The sequence below is a fragment of the Delphinapterus leucas genome, chromosome 9, assembly GCF_059928025.1.
Source record: "Delphinapterus leucas isolate spDelLeu-1000000601 "Yukka" chromosome 9, BTC_Dleu_Yukka2, whole genome shotgun sequence".
In the NCBI taxonomy this organism is placed as follows: domain Eukaryota; kingdom Metazoa; phylum Chordata; class Mammalia; order Artiodactyla; family Monodontidae; genus Delphinapterus; species Delphinapterus leucas.
In genome coordinates, this window is record NC_143137.1 from 106,124,109 (window position 1) to 106,133,834 (window position 9,726).

The following is a 9,726-nucleotide window of genomic DNA, read 5'->3' on the forward strand; positions in this document are numbered from 1 at the left end:
ATGTTGTTCCTTTATTTACTAGAAATGTTCAGCTCTGCATTAAAGGTGAAAAAAAAAGAAACATATTATTTTTGAGGTACAAAAATTTCTTATGAAAATCAATTTTTCTTTTCTGTCCATACAAACAAAAGTATGGAATGACATTAGAGGTCAGGTTTAGTTGGTAATAGAATGTAGCTTCTTGATATTTTTTATTTTAGGAAAGGAGGATATCAACATCAAAACTTTTTTTTTACTTTTATTTAAAATGAGGCCATATTTTCCTCTTATAAAAACAGAGTTCAACTAGAACTGTCAATTTTCTCATCTGTAAAACAAGAACACTGAATCAGCTGACTATATTCATTCAGAACTCAATTTCTTTATCGTATGGTCACTATCACCTTAGTGATAGGTGTTTAGCTATCATTTGTATCATAAATACGACAGCTAAACACCAGCAACTGATTACATACATCACCTAAATCTAATATACTAAGGTTCTGAGGAAAGGAAAGTATATTACTAACGACATGTTTTGATTTTTATTTCTTAGAGTTCAAATGTCCACCATTCACCTTGGTCTAAGCTTAAGGAACCATTCAAGGGGATACAATGCAGATGGGAGGGGAAAACAGAACCCTCACACAAGCTGTGCCGTGTTGCAATCAGGCTTCCATTTGAAAAATAATCTTCTCTATAGCTTTAAAGTGATAACTTTGTACCTGCAGTGCTTCTTGTTTCAAACGGATTTTCTCTGGCTCTTCCTGAACACTTTCTGAGGAATCATCGGCCTCTTCGACTTCTGAGGAGGAAGGACTCTCTACTGTCACAGTCACAGGAAATTCTGATGGACCTGAGTGTCTGAAGAAGAAGACAGGAAATCACAGAGTTGTTACACTAAAGTGCAAAGAAAGAAGACAAGATTGTAAAAAAAGATAACACAAGCCAGATCCAAATATCCAAATATTAGAGGACATTTAACAAAAGTGATCTGAGGTATCATTATTTATAAATGTCTCTCACTGCTCCTTAGTCTAAAACAGGCAATGACTAAGTAAAATTACAGGAACTTATTTTTGCTATGTTACTGTACAGACCTCTGTTGTACATGGTTAGGATTAGTAATGGGAACTGCCCATATTATTTTATTAAGTTTCTTTCACAGAAGCCAAGTGAAGAGCCAAGGTAAACATTTTTTCTCAGATCAACTTTATACTGCAAATGAAAAATTTATTCTTCACCATCAGACACAAACAGTCTGGAAGAAAATGTAGTTTTTCAGAGGAAAATACATCAGTAAAGGGACTGATGAATAATCAGAAAGTCAACATATCTAAGCTGGGAATAACAGACATTAGAACTTTAAAAAAGAAATCACATACACATACACAACTAAAACTAACCCATCAAAAATTTCATCTTCTCACCACACTTAAGCCAAAACTAGGGTAACAGTAATACAATTCTCCCATCAAGACTCACTGCCACTGCAATGTTGTTTAATAGGACAGTTCCAAACATTTAAAACCTGACCTGGCCACAACCCCATAAAAGTCTACAGATCATAAAGAAGTGTGCTGGGATTATATAACCACGCAGAAGACAAGTCGCTAGGACATCATTTTGACAACAAGCAGCAAACCCTGCAGCACAGGAAAACCGTAACAGGAGAACGAGGTGCACACCTCTCTCTCTGGGCATGCAAGGGCAGGACTGACACCCAAGATGCTCTTCTCTCAACCTCAGCAGTGGTGCCTTTCACAGAGCAACTATGCAGTCTCCCAGAACCACTGGGAAGGAGAATCTGATACTGACAGTATTAGCTTGCCATGAGGCCATAAGCGAGGGAATGTGTGTGGCCTTGGTGAGAGAGCAGAGGTTTGGGAGATGTTGCTTTATATTGGCTTTCAGATCAGGAATTTGTACATATAGCCCGCAAACAACGTTTCTTGAAAACATGTGAACATTCTTCAGTATGAGAGCTCCATGTGAGGGGTCAGAAATGGCACTCAAGTTCGTTTCACTGGGTAACAGCTGATTTGCGGACTGGAAAACAGGCTTCCTTGTTTACAGGCATAACCACAAGGCTGCCAGTTGTGTGCCAAATCCACACAACTACACAGTTGCATTGGGAGAGTGACCAAACATGTTTTACATGGATTTATTTCAGAGAGGGAAATGCTTCTTGTAAGGCTCTGTCAGTTTAAAAAGCAAGGAGAATGACCATCCACCTTTCCCAATTCAAGCCCTATATATCATAAATATGATAGCTAAACACCAGCAACGGATTACATACATCACGAGCTTTGATGAATGGAAAGCCCCTAAAAAGATATCAACAAAACGAAGTTAGATCTTCATGTAAATACATCACCAGTTAAACCCAGTTAATACAACTATTTATTATTATGTACAGTATCCACACAGAATTGTGTATAAAAATAAATAAGCTCAAAACAAGGACCTGGAGGGCTCTGCTATGGAGAAAACTGACCAGAATTCAGCTGACTGGCTCGGTAATAACTCTCTGAACTGCTGAGAGACCCCTTCAGTTCCTATGTTCAGGATGCTTGAGATTTCAGTCTCACTTCTTTAAATGGTGATATTAATCATTCTCTAATTTACCACCCTGTGTGAGGAGGATGGACCTGAGATTAAGTGTCTCAGGAAGAAGATAGGAAACCACAAAGTTGTTAAACTCAAGTGCAAAGACTGGGGATTCAACACTATAGTTTATGCCACAGCAATTCACATTACCATTTGCAAAAAAGTAGTCGGTTGTCGAATGGGGATTATAAACATCCATTTAACATGAGCAACTGAACAGATATTTTACACAGTAACTACTTCAAGTACTATTTAAAATCAATTCTCTTTGTTTTCTTAAGCAATTGTTAATCCCCAATTTCGTGAATACTACCAAGTCAGTCACTTGAAAATCATCTAGAGCAATCTATTTCACTTAGCAAGCCTAAAGCTATAGTTCAACCATTTTATTTACTGTTCTGTGACAAAAATTACTCTCAACAGCTATCCCCTGGATAAGGAATCAGGTAAAGCTAGTTTGACTCACTAAATCTGATTTACTGAGTTAATAAGCCAGTTGTTTTAGAAAAGGTCTAATGCATAATTTTCATCCATTCTGTATTAAACTATTTCCCATGTCTAAAATGTCTTTTTGCCCATTCGTACATATCCAAATTCCTACTTCTGTGCTGTAGGGCTTCACGCAACTACACCTGCCTTTAATGAAACTTTTCTCACATGCACAATTGGTGATAATTTTAGTCTCCTCAAGACTCCCACGGGGTTAGCTCTGTTGTGACACTTGAGAAACAACTTGAAACTCCCAATTACTTTTTGTTTTTCTTCCTTAGAGGGCTCATTAGGCAGAAGCCATGTGTGAGTTATCTTTTTTCCTCTATAGAAAGCACCAGAGACCGCTCACATAACAGAAGTTCCAAAATAAAGGACTCTGAATGATTGAAAAAGACAGGGAATGCAAACACGTTACCTGTTGCTTTTTGCACGTTCTGCAGTACGCCACGGCCAGAAACCAGACACACCAGGTGGTAGAGGTTCAGGACCATAACATTCTTTACCAGCAGAGTGTTTCCTTCCATTACTTACAGGTTGCTTTGCGGCCAAGCCTATGTTTGACAAAGCATGAAACGAAGGAATCAAGATGCACCAAAGGTCTACAGAGCAACTGTCACATGTGTACACTTTGAAAGGAATCAAACAGGGACTTGACAATGATGCCAAGGCCATTAAAAAGAGGATTGTTTTGTACAAAGGTTTTACATAAGCCAGCATTTTTAAAAAATATAAGTTCTCTACAGTAACAAGTTATTTTAACTAAAACAAAAGTATTGAGATGTGCAGAAATGCAAAAATAAATTTTTAAAATACTCCCGAAGTATGATACATTTTATGTATTATGCAGAAACACTCAAGTTTACTGAATCTTAGAACACCTTTGGCATTTCTGAATCTCAAGGACACAGAAACACAGATACACCCATGACTTCTGCCAAACAGAATCTTCAGAATTAGACCAAAATTTCAATTTAAGATGAATTTTTCTATGTGAAAACAATAAAAGTTATAAGGCTGCAAGTTGCTGGGTGGTAGGTGAGTCAATGTTACTCTCCTATAAGCCTGTCAACCTTCACTGCTCCTTTGATTTCATACAGAAAACACACAAAAACACAAATGAAACCCACTGGATAAAAGAGTGAAATGTGGAGACTTATCCTATATTTCAGTAGTAAAGAGGCAAGTATCTTTATATGAAATATTTGGTTGCAAAAACTAGACCTACGTGTTAATATTTTATTTACAACAAGCCACATATTAAAATTCACATTTAAATATTTAATTTGAATTTACTGAAAACAAACATCATAGGTTAAAATGGTTATATTTATCCTTCAAAGCTACTATATTTTGTGTTATTTTATTTATTTATTTTAATAGATCTTTATTGGAGTATAATTGCTTCACAATTCTGTGTTAGTTTCTGTTACACAACAAAGCGAATCAGCCATATGCATACACATGTCCCCATATCCCCTCCCTCTTGAGCCTCCCTCCCACCCTCCCTATCCCACCCCTCTAGGTCATCGCAAAGCACCGAGCTGATCTCCCTGTGCTATGCTGTTGCTTTCTACTATAGTTTAGCAACATTAGGATGCAGGGTAAAATGGAGTGTATGTGGTAATATAGGACAAATATTTCATAGAGTGTAGCTTATTGATAATCACCACACGATCCTGTGTGATTTACATGCCTCTTAAAAATATATAGGAGCTCAGTTCATTTTGTGCTATTTTATTGTGTTTTTTAACTTAATTACAGTCAAAAAAATGTTTGTATGCATGTGGTTTGTATGTGTATACCCTTCCTTTACTTTCAGAAACGAATGCAAATACATTTGTATTAAAAGTTTTTTAAATTATACTTTTCTTGTTAGGAGATAAAAAAATTTCTAATAAAAGTTCCCATCTTTTTTTAGGCATACAAAATGACAATATAAATGTGACACAATTCACACCATTATTTCACCCTATACTCACCAGGATCTAGGTATATACCCAGATACTGACTGGCTTACCTCTATGTCTCCAAATAACTGAGGCAAATAGAAAAAAAAAGCCCAAGAAATAAAATTACTCTTAAAATAGCTCAAAGAGTTTGTATATTTCAGTTATATTTCCACTTTGTTTCATCATGCTAAATAAAAAAAAAACGTTTAACTGTTTTCTTCTCATTCCATGATGCCCTATTATATACCACCAGGTACTAATTTTACAGAATTCCTAATATACATGCTTTATTAATATATATATTTCCATTTCTAATATCATAGCGAAAGTCAACTTAGCTATTTTAAGAATACTGTACACATGATATAAATTTTTAATAATAATATCTAATTAGTGTGATACCACAAATCTTAACTTCTTTGTATGTACTATTTGATTATTAAAATATCACTCTCTTGAAATAACAATTGGCAGACAATCATAAGCTTTTTTTTGACTTCATAAACACTCTTAACAACTTATTTAATACACTATTGTCCAAGCAAGTTGATTAACAGAGAATCAAAAACATACATCTTTAAGTAGAAAAAAAAAAAAGCTGTATTTATGAAGATGTTTCCAATAGTTTATTTTAGGTTATTTCCAATTGTTCACCAATTTAAAAAACTGACCAACTCAATGAAACCTTGTGAATACAATGTTAAAAAGTATAACTATGAATCACAGAATTTAAATTTAGTATGAAAAGATAAGGATGGCAAATTATATTGAAGTTATGTGGAATTATGTTTATAGACAGCAGGAAGACAAAATAAAAAAGTAAATATTGCTAGATAGGATAACGCAATTAGAGGTGGTCTTTTAAATTTTTCATTTTTATGCTAATACAATACCTTTATAAAACCCAAAAATCTTCAAACAACACATTTTAAAAAAATTGTGGTAAACTACACAAAACAGAAAGTTTATCATTTTAACCATTTTAAAGCGAACCGTTCAGTGATATTAAGTCAACACATTTTTAAAACTTTCAGAGGGAACCTGAATAAAAGATGTGTTGTCCATTGGTGATTTTAATGTATCTGGTATATAACTAAAGTCACCACAAAACTCTTTCTGGGAAATTGGCAGATCATAAACATAAAATATTTATTTTGCTTTATATCAAACCTTATTGTTTTGCTGTTTCAAAATTCAAATTTACTCACAAGAAAGAGTCAGTTTCATATTAGATTTGGTTTCACAAATGCTGCTCCTGCTGTTCATTCTTATCACCAAAAAAAGAAAAGACTATTTGTGACTAACGATAATATGTTCCAGAAAATAAAAAGTTAAAAGGTTTTCAATCTGCATTTCTGGGAACCTAAATTAAAGCATCACACAACATTTTCAAAAACAGAAAAGCCATTTGATTTGACTAAAAACTTAGTTTTAAGATGGCAGAAAGTACCTTGATAATATTCTTTTAAGAAAGAAAGAAAAACAAGCCATTAAAGAGAAATTCTTCTGAGCGAACTGAAACATGTTATGTATGTCTGACTTGGCACTCCTTCCATCTGGAGAACTTTTTTGATAATTGCTTTCATCACAGAATGATCTAAAGTAAAATGAACTGAAGTTAGAGTAATTATTTCCCAATGAGTGTCTATTTCCATTTAAAACCAAAAGCCAACTAATTATTGCTTTTCCCATAAATTTAAATATGAAATCTACATTATGTAATTATATACTTAATACCCCTTTGTGTATTCTAATTTCTTCCTCAGAAACCTAAGATGCCATCTTGCAGACTGCCCCCAGTGGCTACTATTTTGGCAGCAGCAAAGGTCAACTTCAAACATTTTGCATCTAAAGTGGCTTTGGATACCTTTGGATAGAAAGTACAGTCTGAGCACTGTCCAGACACTTAGATACCTAAAGGGCATCTAAGATAACAAATCAAAGTCCTGATATTCCCTCAAAAGCTGCTCCTCCCATCAGCCCCCTTTTTCTAAGTAATACCACCCAGTTGCACACATAATCATCAACGACTTGTCTCCTTGTTACTATTCCCTTCATACCTCACAACTAATCTATCTGCAGGTCTTGTTAGCTACACCCTGAAAACACAACCTGAATTCAACCACTTTTCACTTGCTGCAAACTTCCAACCTAACCTAGGCCATAAACATCTCTTATTTGGACCACTGTGATAGTCTCCTAACTGGTCTCCCTGTTTCTCTTCTTTATCCTCCCAAGTCCATTCTCTATACCAGGTCACCTTATTCAGATACTATTTGGATCATGCCTTCTTCCAGTTTGAAACCCTCTACTCATTTAGAATAATCCACATCTTTACTCTGGCCTTCAAGACTTTACAAGAGCAGACCCCTGGCTAGCTCCTTGACCTCATGTCATACCACATTCTTCTTCACTCAGTACTCTGCCCAGATTGGCCTTCTTGCTTTTCCTTAAATACGCCACCCACCTACATGCCTGCATATTCATTGCCCCCTTGTCCTGGAATGTGCTTACCCCAGATCTTCCATGGCTTGCTCCTCTCTTCATTCAGGTCTCCGTTCAAATGCCACTTCTCCAGTGAAGCTGGCCCCTAACAAACCTGTCCAATGGAGTCCTACCTGCCCCCCCCTCACTCTTCTTACATTAACATATTTTTGCACTTCCTACTCTCTAAAATGATATTACTTATCACTTTACTAATTTCTATCTGAACTCCTTCACTAGAATGTAAGCTCCATGAGGGCAAGACTTTTGTCTGTCTGGTTCACTGCTTTATCCGTAGTGCCTAAACCCGTATCTGGCACACAGAAGGTATTAAAAAAATTACTTGTGAAACTGACAAATGAATAAAGTACTCCTTGCAAGAATTCAGAGGTTGCACAAGAAGCAAATAATGCTCTTGGTGGAAGCAGGCTTAGTATCTAGGTTCACCTCTATTCAGAGTAGAGATAAGAACAATTTACAAGTATAAATCACTTTAATCAGTAAATTATCTGCTCAAACCATAAGGGAAGTAAAACATTAGAAAAGTACTGTTTTCTAGGATACAAACAATTAACAAATTCAAACAATGTGTGTATAGAGAATACACACTAAAAACCTATCATGAAAGTATGATGGTCAAGAACTGTCACGGTAAAAGGTCAGACAAAAACCAGAACAAATGATCATGAATTCTAGTAGTTCTGGGGCTGAACAACCTACTCATTTAATCAAAAGGGATCATCGCAAAAGCACAGGTATTAAAAAATATTACATGAAAGGAAACTATCATGAGTCATTTAAGTGTTGAGTGGACCATCACATTAAAATAACTGGAGTCTTTCAACACTCCATGACATACAGAAATAGCAAGTCAGACATATGGAACTAACAGCATATGATACAACCCTTACAAACTCTCACTACAGAAGAATGGACACCTGGTGTAACTAACCAACTAGCCAAATGAATACAAACAGCCAGTAAACCTCACCAGTAAATCAAATGAATACAAAATAAAACAAAATGTGGTTATTCTATCAGATTAAGCCAAGATTCTGTAAGAGAAGTCTTTAAAATGTCTATACCCTTTTGATCCAAAAGAAATAGTCAGAGATATAGGTAAGGATATATATCAGAGTACTATCTGTAACTGAAAAACTGGACATACCTTTTATACAAGATCGGATAAGCTATGTGCACTGTGGCATATTCATATAATGGAACACTGAAGGGTCACAAAAAAAATGATGCAGTAAGGCTTCCCTGGTGGCGCACTGGTTGAGAGTCCGCCTGCCGATGCAGGGGACACGGGTTCATGCCCTGGTCCAGGAAGATCCCACATGCTGCGGAGCGGCTGGGCCCGTGAGCCATTCCCGCTGAGCCTGTGCTCCGCAACGGGAGAGGCCACAACAGTGAGAGGCTCGCGTACCGCAAAAAAAAAAAAGATGCAAATTTACTGACTTGCTAAGATGGTCATACTGAATTAACTGAAAAAAGTTATAAAATTTGGAGTAATCCCACTTGCATAAAAAAGGGAGAGGTACTCATTTTTGTAGTCTTACGGTTTTTTAAAAGTGCTACCAGCCAGTGTTTGTGAGAGGCAGGCTTCATTCACATCCACTCTTGGGGTGGACTACAAATTGGCATAGCCTTTCTGGGTGGTAATTTGGCAATGTGTATGAAAAGTCTTAAAAATATGTCACACTTAGTCATTCCACTTGTAGTACCTTATTCTACAGAAGTAAGCCCGATGGACACAGAGATGTATATACAACGTATTCACGTTGTTTCTGACAGGGAAAAGCAAACTGTCTCAATCTAATTGCAAAGAATTGATTAAACTATGGGACATCAATATGATGGAACACTACATGATACCTCATTAAGTGAAAAAAGCAGGAATATGAAATAGCAAGTATACTACAATTCTATTTTTGTAATCCCTAAGTGTACAAATATATTTATAGAAAACAATAAAAAGACTGAGAATATATACACCAAAATGAACAGTGATTATGTCTGGGTATTAAATTTATAGGTAATTGTTCTCTTGTTACTCTGTATTTTCTGTAAAGAATATATGTAACTCTTAGAGAAAGTTTAAAAGCAACATAAAAGCTATCAGAAAAATGAGGCCTTAAAAAAAGTCCTATCACAACAGTATCATGCCAAAAGCTAAGCATATATTATATTAAAAATTCAGTATTTTCAA

The 9,726-nt window shown here is 35.7% G+C and overlaps 1 pseudogene across 5 annotated transcripts in view; it reads left to right on the top strand.

Moving 5' to 3' along the window:
• The window catches only part of LOC149748476 (metabotropic glutamate receptor 7 pseudogene), a 72,983-nt pseudogene extending 64,033 nt beyond the window's left edge, over positions 1-8,950 (top strand). For all 5 annotated transcript variants that reach the window (XR_016394438.1, XR_016394440.1, XR_016394442.1 and 2 more), the window contains one exon: positions 536-8,950. The product of XR_016394438.1 is annotated as a metabotropic glutamate receptor 7 pseudogene, transcript variant X3 (transcript). The remainder of the gene's footprint in view (positions 1-535) is intronic.
• The last annotated feature ends 776 nt before the right edge of the window (positions 8,951-9,726 follow it).